The 16,092-nt window shown below is 46.4% G+C and overlaps 1 protein-coding gene across 2 annotated transcripts in view; it reads right to left on the bottom strand.

The window, feature by feature from the left end:
* LOC142774655 (uncharacterized) overlaps positions 1-16,092 on the bottom strand; it is a 102,807-nt gene that overhangs the window by 46,585 nt on the left and 40,130 nt on the right. Inside the window, exon 2 of one of the 2 annotated variants that reach the window (XM_075875277.1) lies at positions 1,308-1,368. The exons of the other annotated variant lie outside the window; for it this stretch is intronic. The gene's annotated coding sequence lies outside the window, so the exon portion shown is untranslated. The remainder of the gene's footprint in view (positions 1-1,307; positions 1,369-16,092) is intronic. 2 annotated transcript variants of the gene reach the window in all.

Raw genomic sequence — 16,092 nt, 5'->3', positions numbered from 1 at the left:
TGACACCGGTATGTATATATCTCTTTAAGGCATCGCACAAAGGGTAAACACCGCACAAATCAAGACACCGTGACATTGTTGGGTACCGATGGTGACCTGTAGATAAACCATAGCCGCGGACCGACGGCAGTTCGGAAGTACTTGAGCGTTCCGTTTGTCTATCCATATCGGTTCAGTACTTCATTGACGAGACGGAGCTCGTAGTGAGCCATCCCGAACTTGTTTGTTTCATTTATGGGGCGAAGCTAATTATGGCGTCACCCGATCGTTCCGTTATCGTTTGTAACCACCGGCGACACATACCCGAGAGATCGGTCCTTAGAATGTCCGCCGGATGGCGGTACTTGAGTATGATGAATACATGATGAAAAGGTGTGAGATGGCGGTACTTGAAGTGTTCACTAGATAGGCGGACGGACGGACTGATGGACGCATGAACGGACGGACAGACAGAGATGCGGGCGCATGGACAGATGGACAGATGGGGGATAGCCACACGAACAGACACACGGACTGACGGACAGACATACAAATGAACGAACTGATGGACGGCATAACGGATGAATGGACGGGCGCATGGATGGTGGCACGGACGGATGGAAGCACCGACGTCTCATGAACGGGCGAACACAAGGACGGATGCATGGACGGACGGAAGCAAGAACGAATGAACATACTGATGCACGGACGGACTGACGAATGCTTCGCCCCACCAATCGTCATTCACTCCGTAGATATGCTGTGACTTTTTATTCGTTTTGTTATTTTATGGTATTCTCTAGCTGTGAGGCATTCCCAAATTTTTTAATGCGACAATATTTTACATTTATGCAACGTTTGTACATTGACGTTTACTAAAACGAGAGGGGCTAGTATACGAAATATTTATATTGTTCCTCATAATAATCTTTGTTATCAGTGTCTACTGCGACCACAGACGTTGCACAGCGGGAGTAGGGGGGAGTAAGCTTAAGAGAATTCGCCCCCCCCCTTACGCTCACATGGAGGGGTGAGTAACATGAGCTATGCTTCACCGCATGTTATGCAACGTATTATTACCGACTGCGACCAGGCATGAGTTATACAGCCAATGTGTGCTGTATTCCTCAAGCTTCGATCTTCTGCATCTTTTTTGCCTGAAGCCGGTTTCTCTTTGAATAATTGAGAGCAAACGAGATTGAATAGGGGAGGCTGCACGTTGGCGCAGATGTGACTGCGTTGAAATGCGTCACCCGACTGCGAACTGCCCTTTGTGGCATGGTTTAATTGGTGGCTTAGAGGATTCCTCGGAATTGACGTGGGCTCACCTGTTTTAAATGGAGCACGTACCGCCGCGTGAATCAGTGCGTCACTCCTTTCCGCTTCATCCTGGGAAAAATAAATAACGGCGTAAATGTTAGTCGCTACCTTGTGACGTCAGCTGGCATCACCAATGAAACGAACGAGATCCAGGGGCTATACAATTACTTCTTCACAGTATCCAGGTATTTAAAGATCATAATTGTAAATCATGAAATCAATCGGAATAATACAGATCAATCAGTTGATACTATTTCAAATTATTGACTAGAGATGAAACGCAGACCATGTTAACATTCATGATGAAAGCGAATGTAAAAGTTAGTCAAGGTTCGTCATGTATTGAACCCTACAGGCAACGCCAGCGAGCTTCAAGAAAAACAAAAAGCAGACTTCACGAGCTCTGACCAGTATTAGCAGTCGTTTCCTCAATGTCTGGGCACACTAGCTAGACTATAGTCTATAGTTAGCCGCCATTGAGCAGCATTTGGCCAGAACTGTAGCGACAGTATTCGCCAATGCTGATTAGTACTGGTAGTATGCATGGTAACACGGTAGAAATGCGGCCAGATATTGCCAAAGAATCAATGAATTATTCAATCCACCCTTGTCTGAATGTTGATTGAATAATAGCAATAATCAAGAAAAACAAAAAGCAGACTTCACGAGCTCTGACCAGTATTAGCAGTCGTTTCCTCAATGTCTGGGCACACTAGCTAGACTATAGTCTATAGTTAGCCGCCATTGAGCAGCATTTGGCCAGAACTATAGCGACAGTATTAGCCAATGCTGATTAGTACTAGTAGTATGCATGGTAACACGGTAGAAATACGGTCAGATATTGTCAAAGAATCAATGAATTATTCAATCAACCCTTGTCTGAATGTTGATTGAATAATAAGAATAATCAAGAAAAACAAAAAGCAGACTTCACGAGCTCTGACCAGTATTAGCAGTCGTTTCCTCAATGTCTGGGCACACTAGCTTGACTATAGTCTATAGTTAGCCGCCATTGAGCAGCATTTGGCCAGAACTATAGCGACAGTATTCGCCAATGCTGATTAGTACTAGTATGCATGGTAACACGGTAGAAATACGGTCCACTATTGTCAAAGAATCAATGAATTATTCAATCAACTATTGTCCTAATGTTGATTGAATAATAGGGTTGTCGTAGAAGTAAAAGCCGTGTTAGGCTTGACGAAATCGGCGTCAATCCTTGAGAAAATAACCCATCACAAAATATGAGTAGAATGAGCACAGAAAGGCAATGTCTTTAGAAAAAGAATTAGCGCAAGCGGGAACTTGCACACGATGAAAACAAAGAAGGCAAAATCTGAGTGCTAATTGATTCTTTCGTCCAATCGCTAAGGGTCATGCAGTAACGTTGAGTTCCACAATATCTTAGGCATAAGTTGAGAAAGCCGGTGCTAAGTGCATTTTTTTGCGCTTCGAAGTTCGAAACAACCGGTTCTTCGAATGTCAACGCAATTGACGCCACAAAAATCGACAATTTACATTCAATTTCAATTTCACTTAGGGCCGTCTGAGAAGAACATTGCCTGACGACTCGCTTTGTTTAGAACACCGATATATAACTTGACTTCGGACAGTAACTTCTTTAAAAACCACAGATTCATAGCTGTCTTGGTACAATAGGGTAGGCGTGAACCTTTAACGTACTACCACTTACGTTTCGCTCAAAAAAAAGAAAAGTGAAGAAAAAGTCATAATTAAACGCCCTTCACATGATATACATATACGCAGTAGTATAAGAGATGGGCTTCGAACGAGGCTTCAACAAGTACACAGCATCGACAGAGCCACCCTTTACGTGCTACATTATAAAATGACAACTCGATCGAAGAACTCGTTGTGGTCTTCGTAGAACCACCCACTAAATGACGCAAGCCTTCTTTCTACCATTACCCATCTAGTGCCCTGTTGGCTAACTACGCCCCGAAGAGAAGTTTCCTCGTTTACAGGTAAACGGGCGTTATCTGCGTGAAGATGAACAACCTTACTTTCTGGACGCTGTCTACAACGTATAGATGCGTGTAGCTAGTCACGAAAATCGGATATGCTAATGTGGCACAATGTTATGACTATGGTCTATCTATCTTTCTGTCCAGACTCTTTCGCAACCTCGAGTAGACACCCTATATGATGCGATAGAAGTTGGCTGAAGTCCAAACCGGTACAGGTATGTCGGTCTTTGCTATGGCAAAATAACCAGTTGTGGCTTCTTCAAGGAGTCTCTTCAAAGGCACGCTCTCAGATGAAACAGCTAGGAACCAGCAAGGGTTGCAATGGGGCCCGGTGATTGTGGTTAATGGTCTAGTTTTTTATTATAAATATAAGCAGCGTTTTGTGATGTCCTTATGTGCCTTCGCGCGTCCGTGTTTCCTTAAAAAGAGCCAGGAGTGCCAGCGTGAACGGAGCAAGTTCATTGAGACCTCCATCACCGGTAGGATTAGCTCGAAAATGCCAGCAGGGATCCGTCACCGAGCTCTTCCCTTGTCCTACATTACACCCGTAGCGACTGCGCCACCGCCCAGTCGGCGCGCCCGCAAGCGTACACTTACCTAACCAGTCCGGCTGCCTGAAGATTTACTTTCATGTTCCGTATTAACGAGTGTTTGCCAATCCTCTCAACCGCCGCCTTATAGCAACGCCGATTACTTCCTTGTTAACTAGTCAGGCGTAAACGAAGCGGCAGCCGTTGCCCGGATACTGTTGGTCGTTCAGCAAATCGGTAATTTCAGGGAGCACTTTGTCACGACTGGCACAGACGCGTACAACTATAGGTAAGACGCGCACCTAAACGTTACAGGTTAGAATAAATCATACCAAGGGCACGTGGAGTTTGTCGGAGTTTATCAGTACTTGCATTGATGCGCCGATTTGAGGTACTCGACTGTCGCCCCCCCCCCCCCACGGTCCGCCATGGTGGTGGAGTGGTTAAAGTGCTCGACGGCTGTTCTGAAAGTCGCTGTTTCGGCCAGGACAGTGGCGGTCGCGATTTTGATGGAGGCAAAATACAATAGGTGCGCGCGCTGTGCGATGCTAGTCAACGTTAAAGAACATGCGGAGTCCTTTGTTCCGACGCACCTCACAATCATACCGTGGTTTTGGCACGTCAGAAGTTAATAATATCGACTGTCGCCTCGCCAGCGAGGCAATCCTTCACAGGCCGGGCAAATAGTGCCCTTGACCGAGAAACCAGATGGAAGGAAAGATGCCGTTTGGAGATGCCCCTCGTTTGTCCTTACCGTATACAGATCGTGCCAATCTTTTTACCTTGTTAATGCGTTTGGAAGGCGGTGTTCTGTAGTTCGCTTTGTTGTCGTCAGGCGATACCACTGTCGGTGAAGCCACAATTTGTACCACGATAATTGCTTGATCTTTGAGATATGAGGCCAGTGGCCACTGGCTTAACATTTTGATAGAATTGAATAACTCCAATGTGAGCAGCTCTGTCCTGGGTAACTTAATGCCATCGTCGGCGAATTGCACTCGTGGAGGTCGCTACGATGACCGGATGAAACGGGGCACCGGGGTGATTTGATGAAGATGCCGTAAGTTTACCCGTCATGAAACTCAGTACAGTGTGAAAACACGGACATGAGATAATAGAACCAGATTGTGTCCGCGTCTTGTGTCCGTGTTTTGCGTGCCTTATACCGTCCTTCGTAATAAATTCCCACCTGATGCTCGGTCGTCATATGCCTCTATTTTCAAAGCGAACACTCGTTTCGATATCTGTGCCACTTGGTCGAGAAAAAAAAAAGACAGTACGAACGGCAAGCTGGGCGTTCACCGAAGACCACAGAAGACAGCATGAGTAACCGTCCGAAAGCTCCGCTAACCGCAGGACATAAAGAAGCGTGGCCTCTTTCGGTGACTCTCACTGCATTCTGAAAGTCCGTACACCAGGGGTCGCTTCAGCAACGCCCTCTCTGCGGGAGCACGCTCGCGCCAAATCAACACTCGAGCACGTCTACAGAATCCTAGATGACCCGACCTATACAGCACTGACGACGTCTTTGCCGAACGCATGTCTTCATAACCACAACGCTTCGCCTTGTCCAAGACACTGTGGGTGGTTTTATCGTTTTTCTTTTCATAGCGTAATAAATATAACGACGATTCGAAGGTGAGACTCACATGACCGAAACGCCGGCTGTTTCCTCGAAGCGGGAAGAATAATGTCCAGCGAAAACAAGAAGGACCGTACAGAAACCTCGATTTTTCGCTTTTCCTCCATGCTCTCTGATCAGAATGATCTAAGAGTAGGTACGGCTCTTTTCCTCTACGTTTCCAGGCTTCCAATAACACTACGATGGGCGATCCCTGCTTGACGTCTATATAGCTCATTGGTTTTCGTATGGTCAGTTGCGTCTGGATTTGGACACACTGTATACACCGGCTGCGCCATCTGCTGGTCGTCGCTGAGGGGTATACGGACAAAAGGCGATTCGGCCATTCGCCGCCCGGCAACACTTCACTTTTGTTTCTCGGAACGAGCGTACAATCCATTTGGTCCCGATGGTCCGTTGAGGCGCGATTCTCGCGGGTACGGCAAGTTGCTTGTACGGGCGTCGTATTCATTGAAGATGCACTGCAGCACCGGTGCGTGCGGAAAAATTGACTTAACGACTTCGGAGAGCTAGGTATAGCTATACAGGTGGAAAGATACGTCGGACTCTCCGACCGTGAGAAGGATAGGGGTAAAGCCGAGTTCCCAACCTAGACGGCGAGTGAAATGGGGAAGTCAGAAAGAGTGGCTTAACGATGAACCGGGAGTCGGAAATAGCGCTCCTGCTCTCGGAAAGGTGCAGTGCCAGCGTATGATCGTATGTGGCATCTGTTCAACGGAACATGGGAAAAACGCTGTAGACAAAAAAGTAAGAAACGGGGATGTGAATAGCTGAGGTTCGCTTGTTCTGATGACGCGACTCGTCAAGGACGTAACACCAATAAAAAAGCTAGCACGTTCCCACAAGACTGCAGTGTAAAAAGCTAAAGAGTGTGATATATGTGTAACGCCTAGTGAGGTGTCTTAAGACTGTTGAATCGGAAGCTGATAAGAGCACTGAGGAATCGCATGTTCCAATAAGAAGTGTATACGAAGCCGCTAGGGAAAATAATGTGCGTTTATTGACAGGTGGACTTTAGTATAACAAGAAGGTGATGACAAGTGTTTGAGACTAATATGTAACAATAAGTGACGAGTTTGCTACAAATAGTACCAAACCGTGGCCTCTGAGATGGCGGGCACGCGGCGGGTTTACGCCGTGCCCGCCATCTCAGAGGCCACGGTTTGGTGCGTCGTTAGCACGAAAGGCTCCCCCGACGCGTATGAAATTTCGGCCGGGCGGAGATTGCGCGTCGCAACGTCGCTACAAGCACCTGAGAACGTCCACGGCCAAGCGCCTGAGAACGTCCAGCAAGCGCCTGAGAACGTCCACGGCACCTACATCTCTTTACAAACATAGAATAGGTTTATATTGGTTAAATTAGAATGATGAAGTATTCGTTAAGCGCCGTCGCGGTGGTGTAGTGGCTAAGGCACTCGGCTGCTGACCCGCAGGTCGCGAGATCGAATCCCGGCGGTGGTGGCCCCATTTTGGTGGAGGCGAAAATGCTCTAGGGCCACGTGCTCTGATTTGGGTGCGTGTGAAAAAACCCCAAGCGGTCGACATTTCCGGAGACCTACACTATGGTGTCTCTTATAATCATATCGTGGTTTTGAAGCGTTAAATCCCCCATATTAATTGAAGTATTCGTTCGTTACATATCTCTTTTTTTATCCTAGGTGCTTTAAGCTCAATAAACTCATGCAAATACTGGTGTGAGATAGGCACCTGCTATTGTGGTAAGGGACGATTAGGATCGTATTTATTGATCGCGATCAGTAGTGATCGCTTCTGTACGCTGCAAGCTAATCCGGATTGTGCTTGGAGGACTTGTCAACCAAATCGTGATATATGTGTCGGATGACGACGCGCAGGATGCGATGGCCTTGACGCAGTGTTGTCTGATCGCGATTAAAGAAGTGACCATGCAGAAGCAGCCGATCCAGATCAAGTCTGATACGGGACTACCCTAATCTTGATAGTATCTGATCACTACTTAAAGGTGTCCTCGTGACACCGCTTTAACTTTCGTGACCTTTCCAAGAAAGAAATGTCGCCTACAGCGAAATATACATATGCAGGCAAATGCTTTCAAAGCATGTAGGCTGAAGTGTACAATCCACCCGCTGCGGTGATATAATGGTGAAGTTTCTCGAATTCTGAGACGAAGGTCGCGGGATCGAATCCCGGCCGCAGTGGCCACATTTCCATTAAGACAAAATACTGAAGTCTCGTGTGCGTAGATGTAGGCGCTGGTTAAAAGATCCCAAGTGGCCGAGGGGGAGAGAGAGAGAACATAAGGGGAAAGGCAGGGAGGTTAACCAGGGCTGAGCCCCGGTAGGCTACCCTGCACTGGGGAAGGAAAGTTATAGAGGAGGAGAGAAAAGGTCACTGACTGGGCCGACGCGCAACAGTTTCAAGTGGTCGAAACTTTCATAGCACTCTATGACAATGTCTTCCGTAATCGTATTGTGGTTTTCGGACATAAAACTCGAACGATCATCAAATTAATCAAAGAGAACGCGGAGTTACCTAGTCTGATTGTAGCGTACTCTAGAGCAATATTATGGGAAAAAAAAACTCGAGCACGGCTTGTACGAACTGTGTTTTTTTTTTCTCTTTTTCCTATAAGGAAATGTTCAATCAACCAAGACAAAGGTAGTGGATAGTCCAGGAGCTTACATGAACGTAGTGCGTTCGTCTTAGGCTGCAGAAAATGTGTGCAGCCACCGCGTTTTAGCACACGCATGTCGCTGAAGATTTCCCCCAGCCTTAAATGCGAGAGAGGCAACAAAAAGAAAAAAAGGAAAAAAGAAACGGGGATGCGTGAGACGTCTGGTGCTACAATGCGTCTACGATTAGAGATGGCGTTGCGTGATTCAGGAGAACCACGTACGACCCCTAAAGAGCACGAGCTTGCACTTATTTAATTCGTGATCTGCGCATGCTCAGAAACAACGAAGTCCTTAGCATTATAGCCCCGCGCTCGCACAGAGCGGTTGCGTGTTCGCTCAGTCCAGAGAGTTGAACAAAAGGGCAAGCGGTCTCTGTCACTGACTTGTGCCATCGCTTAGTGCACCAAGAATGAAACGGGCGCACTCAAATTCGAGGTAGATCACTGTTACGAAGAGAGTCGAGAAGTGTAATTACACTCGCAGTTAGCAAAGGTGATGGGGCTAAGTGTACGCACACTTTGACCCCCTCCGGGATTTTCATAGTCCGTAAACTGGACATTCGGGCAGTGCATATACTATAAGCCCGTGTGACTGGACAGTCAAGAAAGTTTGCGCTGTAGACGTTGTTCTTATGTGTACTGCGGATGACCGAAGCGACCTCCGAGATGAGGCCACTTGCTTCGTAGATGTGACCTTAATTGCTTTAGAGTTGAGTGGAACGAGATAGATATGGATCACTGAGGCGCAGCTTGTCACCTTACTGCTAATATACCCCACGTATGAAAATGGCACGCCAATCTATCGTTAAAAGGACATTGTGACTTAGAGACACGCGGACAAATAGAAATAGAATGAATTGAATACAAATAGAAACAAATAGAAAAAGATCCAAGTATAGGCAACTACGCGCCCTAGTAGGTATTGTTGACATTGGCCGTATTCCCTCCCGAAAAGGAACATAAGTCTCAGTCGCAACTTCCGTTAGAAGAGTAAGAGGTTGTCTTACTCCGTTTGTACTCTCTTGAAAAAAAAAAAACCAGTGACGAGGAGAGAAGGAGGAAGTCGGTATTGTGGTATCCTATAATTAACAGACAGACAACCTACATAGTTCTACGTAAGAAGATGAGTAAGCAACGTATTCGATCATCTCATGCAGCTTATTAACAATAATGAAGGAGCATCCCACGATTACCTAATGAGCGCACAAATGCTATTTGTTTCTGTTCACAAGCTAGCTCATGGTGTCCTAAGGTCATTCATATTACAAAGAAAAAACGCACTTCATGTAAACGAGTTTACTTAAGTGAACCGCCACACTACGCATACCTCTGTCATATGCGCCTGTGACAAAACAATTTCGTCTGGACATCCAGACACGCGGTACACTACACCCATGACTGTGCTATCCACTCCGTTGGCAAGAGGAGGCAGCCACGGGAGCTGTTGTAGTGTAAAGTACTAGGAAAGTGGGCACGACGGACGTGCAGTTTGCTATAGGACGGTACAGCTGGGCTTGCCAGAAATGCATCGCGAGGAACGCGAGCCGCCGAAGAATTTTGCATGCCTCTATACACTTGTTGCTTCGCCGCTCGTCTTTCAACTCTCTTAATTTCCTTCAATTCATTCTTCCATTAGCGGGTTCGAAAAACTGAATCTCCTGGCTGTTCTCTCTCAAGAATAAGTTCGTGCACAAGTCACTCTTTCAGTGAGTTACCTCAGTAGCCGGGCTGACACTTCCACCCCAGTGCAGGGTAGCATACCGGTTGTACATGTAGATGTAGATTTAAAATCCTAAACTTCTGACTCACACCCACCCTAGGCATTGGTTAAGAATCGGACAGCTTAGAATATATATATATATATATATATATATATATATATATATATATATATATATATATATATATATATATATATATATATATAACCAAGAAAGATAATCATTTTTTGATTTCGTACAACAAACATATTCCTAGTATCTGGTTAACCTCTCTGCTTTCCCCTTTTCCTCTATCTTAATCAAAATGTAAAAAAAAACGTGTGGGCCCGTATTCGCAATTTTGTGAGTACGGGCCGAGGTATTCTTTTTACGGATACGTTTTTAAATGTCCTACTCTGAAAATTGTGGTAAGATAACTTTTGAGCACACAGCGATACGAGATACATCTTGAGGGAGTCGGCTAACCAGTGGGAAAATGTTCCTAAAGAAGGACATTGTGACTTCAGCCAGAACTGAAGTTTTGTGGAGAATAACGGTGATATGATCGTGCGGCACGCCGTTGAGTGACGTGGCCTCTAATCATTTACCACCCGGGCTTTTGACCACCTAAATCTAACCCCTGTATTCACAAACGCTCCTCGACTCGACTTACAGCCTTCACTTGACAGAATTGAGCACTGCGCTACCTCTCGGCTGAAAATGACGCTGCGCTACTCAAGAATCGCAGCAGATTATTGCTGATATGTAGTGACCTTCCGTGCCCTCAGGCGGCGCTCCCATCGGCTTTCTCGAGTGAAGGTGAAGCGTTCAGTGAAGGGACTTTCTAGAACACGGGGGTAAGTACTATATGTGTCATTGCATTTTTGCCAGTGACATGGTCTTAATGAGTTCGCACGTTGCCCAGTTGTTGTAGCTGTCCCGTGAGGATTGCGTATCTGCTGCGCAACAGCGCCACTTTCGTCTCGCTTTCCCACGAATCACATCTGCAGTACAAAAATACGTTATAGGCGTGTATGCCAGTTGGCGGGATTCATTAATAATCGTAACATTCGTGTTTACATGAGGAGGAGGAGGAGGAAAGTTTAAGTGGAAGGACAGGGAGGTCAGCCAGTTCTTAGACCGGCTGGCTACCCTGTGCTGGGGAAAGGGGTGAGGAGAATAAAAGATGATAAAAAGAAATGTTGCGAAAAGAGAGAGAGAGAAATTACAAAAAATAAAAATAGCGACAGAATTTCGATATGATTATGAGGAATGCTATAGTGGGGGACTCGCTAAATTTCGATCACCTGGGTACCGACATCCCATAGTAAACGGACCTCTAGAATTTTACCACTATCGAAATGCGACCGCGCCGCAGGTGGGATCGAATCCGTGACCTTCAGTTCAACGGCCGAGCACTGTAACCACAACATTACCACGGCAGACCAGGATCCAATATACTCGTCTCTCTCATCCGACCAAGATGGAGTATAATAACAGAGAGAAAAAAACAATAAATAACCTAGCCTTCGCTGAGTTTACATGACGGGTGGTGTAGCAGATTAGTTTTCAGTGCTCTTAAACTTAACCGGAACAAACGAACAAACAAACAAACAAACAAAAGAAGAACGTACATGCGATAACTAACCTAAACTAGCCCATGTGATTTCGAGGCACCACGAATACTGGAAAATTAAACGGGTTCCGCGCGGCTAACGAAGATAACGCGATAAATAAAAGCACACTGCGTCGAGCCCGAAGAGAGAGAGTGTGCAGGAACCGTACCAGGAAGTTCTGCGCGGTAATTAGCGGGCCACCCAACAATTCCACGCCTACACATAACACATACAGCTGTCGGCAGTAATATGCGGAAGAAAACGACAGCAAAAGAAAAGCAGTGGTATTTTGCAGCGCGAGGGGTGTACATACACGCAACGAATTGCGAGGCATGGCACGTCTGTATAATAAGAGGAAGAGGCGGAAAGAAAGAAAGAAAAAACAATGCGCGTACCATGGCGATAAGAATCGGTTCCACTTTCGAACCCGGCAGCTCATACAGTTCCGCACGGTTCAGCCAACAGTGCAAGACTTCCCAGACCTGCATACGTGTCACGGTCGGCCGCGTATTGAGAATAGTTACACCGATTACGAAGCTGATTCGGACACAGGCTTAACCGTACTCCGACTGATTGGACGAAAGAGCGTGGAAAGGGGAGGGGGGAGGAAGAATAAGAATAATTATTATTAATGTTGTGAGCACAGTCACCGACTCTTCTTTATCAATTGGACGTGTCATCATCATTTGTATAATTTCCTCATCTGTTGATATCATCATCAGTGTGTGCCAGCTCGAGCTCGCCTCGAATAAAGCTCTTCCTCATAAGTGGTGGACGGTGCTTCTCGATCCCCAAGTCCTCTCGCACGTTACCACTGGATCTCCGCTCGGGTCGTCGTCTACTACCACCCGCCATGGCAGTGCAAGGCAATCCCGGTCCATCCAACACACACAGATGATGATATCTACAGATGAGGAAGTTATACAAATGATGATGACACGTCCAATTGATAAAGAAGAGTCGGTGACTGCGCTCACACTAATGGTTTAACATGCACCAACCACGATATGATTATAACACACGCCGTAGTTGAGGGCTCCGGAAACCTTGACCTTGTAGGGTTCTGTCTACTTGTACTGTGCACTGACATCACACAGTAGACGGGCCTGTGGCATTTTCGCCTCTCTCGAAATCAGACCTCCGCAGCTGAGATCGAACGCGTGGCGTTCGGGTCAGCAGCCGAGCGACAAAGTAGTATTCCGAGAGAACTGCGCGGTTACCCCCGAAAAGGCCTCTTTGCTCCTCTAAAGGACGAAATGTGCGCAAAAAATTTCGCACGCACGGCAAGTATTTAATTTCATTTCATTTGATTTTATTACCTTTAAAGGTCCCCAGGGGGACATTACATAAGGGGTGGGGTTACAAAAAACGTACAAAAAAGCCATGAATTAGCTTGAAAAATGGCTTGTGACGCTATGCATAAATGTTGATGGACAGGTGATTGCTGCAATATGGTGGGGGAGGTCATTCCAGTCTTTTTCTGCACGAAGAAAAAATGAGGCAGCAAAAGTAACGGTGCGGGAACGTTGACGGGCAACTTGAAAGACATGGCCAATGCGATATGACCTGCGAAATGGTGGGGGAATGTAAGGTTCGATTGCAAGTGGACTGTGAAAAAGTTTATGAAACAAGCAAAGGGTGGCAATGCGGCGGCGGGAAGATAGGGGGGACAGGCCAGTATAGGGCACTTGTTCCCTTGTCCATGGAGTGAAGCGCCCATTTGTTGGCGTAACTGCAGGAGTGTAAGCTCCGTGTGCAAACAACTTATCGCTGTCTACATAAACCTGTTTCCTTTGAGACGGTGCCTTAGCGTGGTGTGGTGTAGTGGTCAGTGCACGTGCATGCTGGCTGTGAGGGGTCGTGAGTTTGTATCCCGTGTGTTTGCTGCTAAATTTTTTTTTCGAAATTTATTTCTGAATGTGATGCTTCTTGCATACCGATTGTACATCTATAATCGAATGCCTGCACGCACTCCGAAAGGCTAATCAAGTCAACCAAAATATGATTTTCCTTTTGTGCAAAATAACTCTCAATCCCTTGAGGAGCATATCCACGAGAGCTCGGAGGAACTTCGCGGTTACTCCCAAAATGGAGGAATGGCAGGTTAGTTGGTTGGTTGGTTGGTTGTTCCTCGGAGTCTTGGCGCAACCCACCGGGGGGGGGGGGGATCCACCATGATACGGAGGTTAGTTACTCCCTTCTTAAAGGAGCAACCTTCCTCCTTTACTTCTTAGAGTGTAACCACTATACCACTGCGGATGACGCCTGCCTTCGACTTCCGTGTTTTCTTGCAAGTTGCTTCGTTAGCGCGATTGTTCTTGGTTATTACTCCTCAGTCAGTAAGTCGGTCGGTCAATCATCATCATCATCAGTATATTATTATTATTATTATTATTATTATTATTATTATTATTATTATTATTATTATTATTATTATTATTATTATTATTATTATTATTATTATTATTATTATTATTATTATACGTGCTTCTCTGCACCTCGAAGGCTATGCTGGTGCTATGCAACAAGACGTGTCTTGGGACAGCCCATTGCCTGTAATGCCTGCGAATTTCACGATGTCGTCACACTGTCTCATAAATATGCCGTCTACCACGGTGCTTTCTATCTCTCTCGCATACCGTACTCTAACCCAAACAGACCCCGCGCATTACTTGACCCCCTTCGGATTTAATTGCCTCTAATAATGTCCCAGTTTATGCATGTGTCCCGGTACATTCTGCTACAGCCGATCACTTTTTAGGCGCGCAGCCCTGCCGCCGTTGTCCCTGTTCCCGATCTGTCCCAATGCTGACTGCCGCATTAATTGAACACGTACTTCACGTTTTTACACACCAAAGTTTAGTTCAGCCTGAGAGGCCCATGTAGTACAGTACTTCCATTTTGTATATGTTTATGGTGCGGACCGAGGATTTGTTCTGCTTGCCTCGCAATAAAGTATGTACATACAGCGCCGTATTGCTCTCATCCGCGGCAGAAAGCACTAGATTCGATATACTTACGTTGCTGGCCATGCTTACAAACACAGTCATCGGGACTATTCGCGTGTTGCAGTCGCAAGGATACGCAAAACGCAGTATCCAACTCAAACCTATAGAACACGTAGTGGTCGTCCTATTCCTCCCGTGCAAACTACAGGTTTGGTCCATGGTAGAAGTGTGAACGACCGCTAAAGTATGAAGTATAGCCGCAAAGCCAGAAAAGAAGCCGAGACGGGGACACTCTACGAGTATACGGTAGCACGCGCAAACATTGTAGGGCAAGGAACAACAAGCCGCACAGCTCGCTTTTGACCAGTCGAGCAAACAAATGTGCTGCGGCGCGGACTCTCAAGAACTACATGAATAAATGCAGAAACGTACGGCGGCGGCGTTCCCTTTCAAACAATGGGGTGTCCAGGCCAGCGGGGCTGGCCAAAAAAACAAAAACAAAATCGTGGCAGACGCGTTGCGGCAACGTGCAGCGAACGCCACGCCATGCCCTCCCAAGCGTGGCCAGCCGCAATATATATATATATATATATATATATATATATATATATATATATATATATATATATATATATATATATATATATATATATATATATATATATATATTGTGCGTCTCTCTATGGTTTATGCCGTGCACGACGTGAGTGGCATTGTCTGAATCCAGCAGCAGCACTCCTCGTTCGAACGATGGCCGTAGTTGGCTGCAGTGTCGAGAAAGAGGGCGCTGTCATCGCCCGCCCGGACCGCGTAGATTTTACGTTTTATTGCATAGCGAACAGCGCTAAACAAGCTAAACACGCGAAGGCGCGCGCCCGGTTATCTGTGTAGTGTCGAATGTAGATTATAATTCGAGCATCGTCGTGTACAGCATTAGGATTGCGCTCGCTTCATATTTTTTGTTTAACAAAATATTTTTTTTTGTTATTGTGGCATTAGTGCAAAACCAGTTCGTGAACAATGCAGTCCGAATCGTTGGTCGCACAGTTTGTGTTTCTCAGTAATGAAAATTCGTTCTTAATTTATTCCTCATATACGCCTAGACCTAGATACATACCGATATCACCACAGCGGCCACCCCGGCGGGAGAATCGGTCTCCATCACAAAAGTGGATCCCCCGTTCAGCGGCTTAAATGATAGCGGCTACTTCCACGGTGCCCGCGTGGACTGGTCTCCAGGAAGTCTCCTCTATACAATGCTATACTTATTACACGCTCCTCTTCACTTCCTCTCGCCTCTCTCTCGCTTCTCGGACGCGGTGTGACTACGAACTAACGCGATATAGTTTGATTCGTCGAGGAAGTGGCGACGACGTACTTCTTGACAGCGTTGAAATGAATCACCCGTGAGAAGGAGTACAGCAAACATTTACGGCCGAGAAATTGCGTACTGCGCTTGGCCGGCTGTGCCTGGAAGTGGAGGTGACGACTTGCATGTGTATTCTTGTCGTGCACGAAGCACTGCACGCAACTAACGCGGGACGATGGGATGGGTCCATTACCAAGTCACCTCCCTACGAACGCGTGCCGCGCCAAGGGAGTGGTGCATGAACAGGTGGTTGGATATAAGCGGCATAGGCTAACCGGGCACGCGCCTGCAATAATGTCTGATTCGCGTCTACACCGCTAACTTTCCTCAACTCTCTCTCTCTCTCC

Source organism: Rhipicephalus microplus, chromosome 10, assembly GCF_043290135.1.
Source record: "Rhipicephalus microplus isolate Deutch F79 chromosome 10, USDA_Rmic, whole genome shotgun sequence".
In the NCBI taxonomy this organism is placed as follows: Eukaryota; Metazoa; Arthropoda; class Arachnida; order Ixodida; family Ixodidae; genus Rhipicephalus; species Rhipicephalus microplus.
The sequence above is the reverse complement of the archived record's forward strand: the minus strand, read 5'-3'. Positions and strand labels throughout refer to the sequence as shown.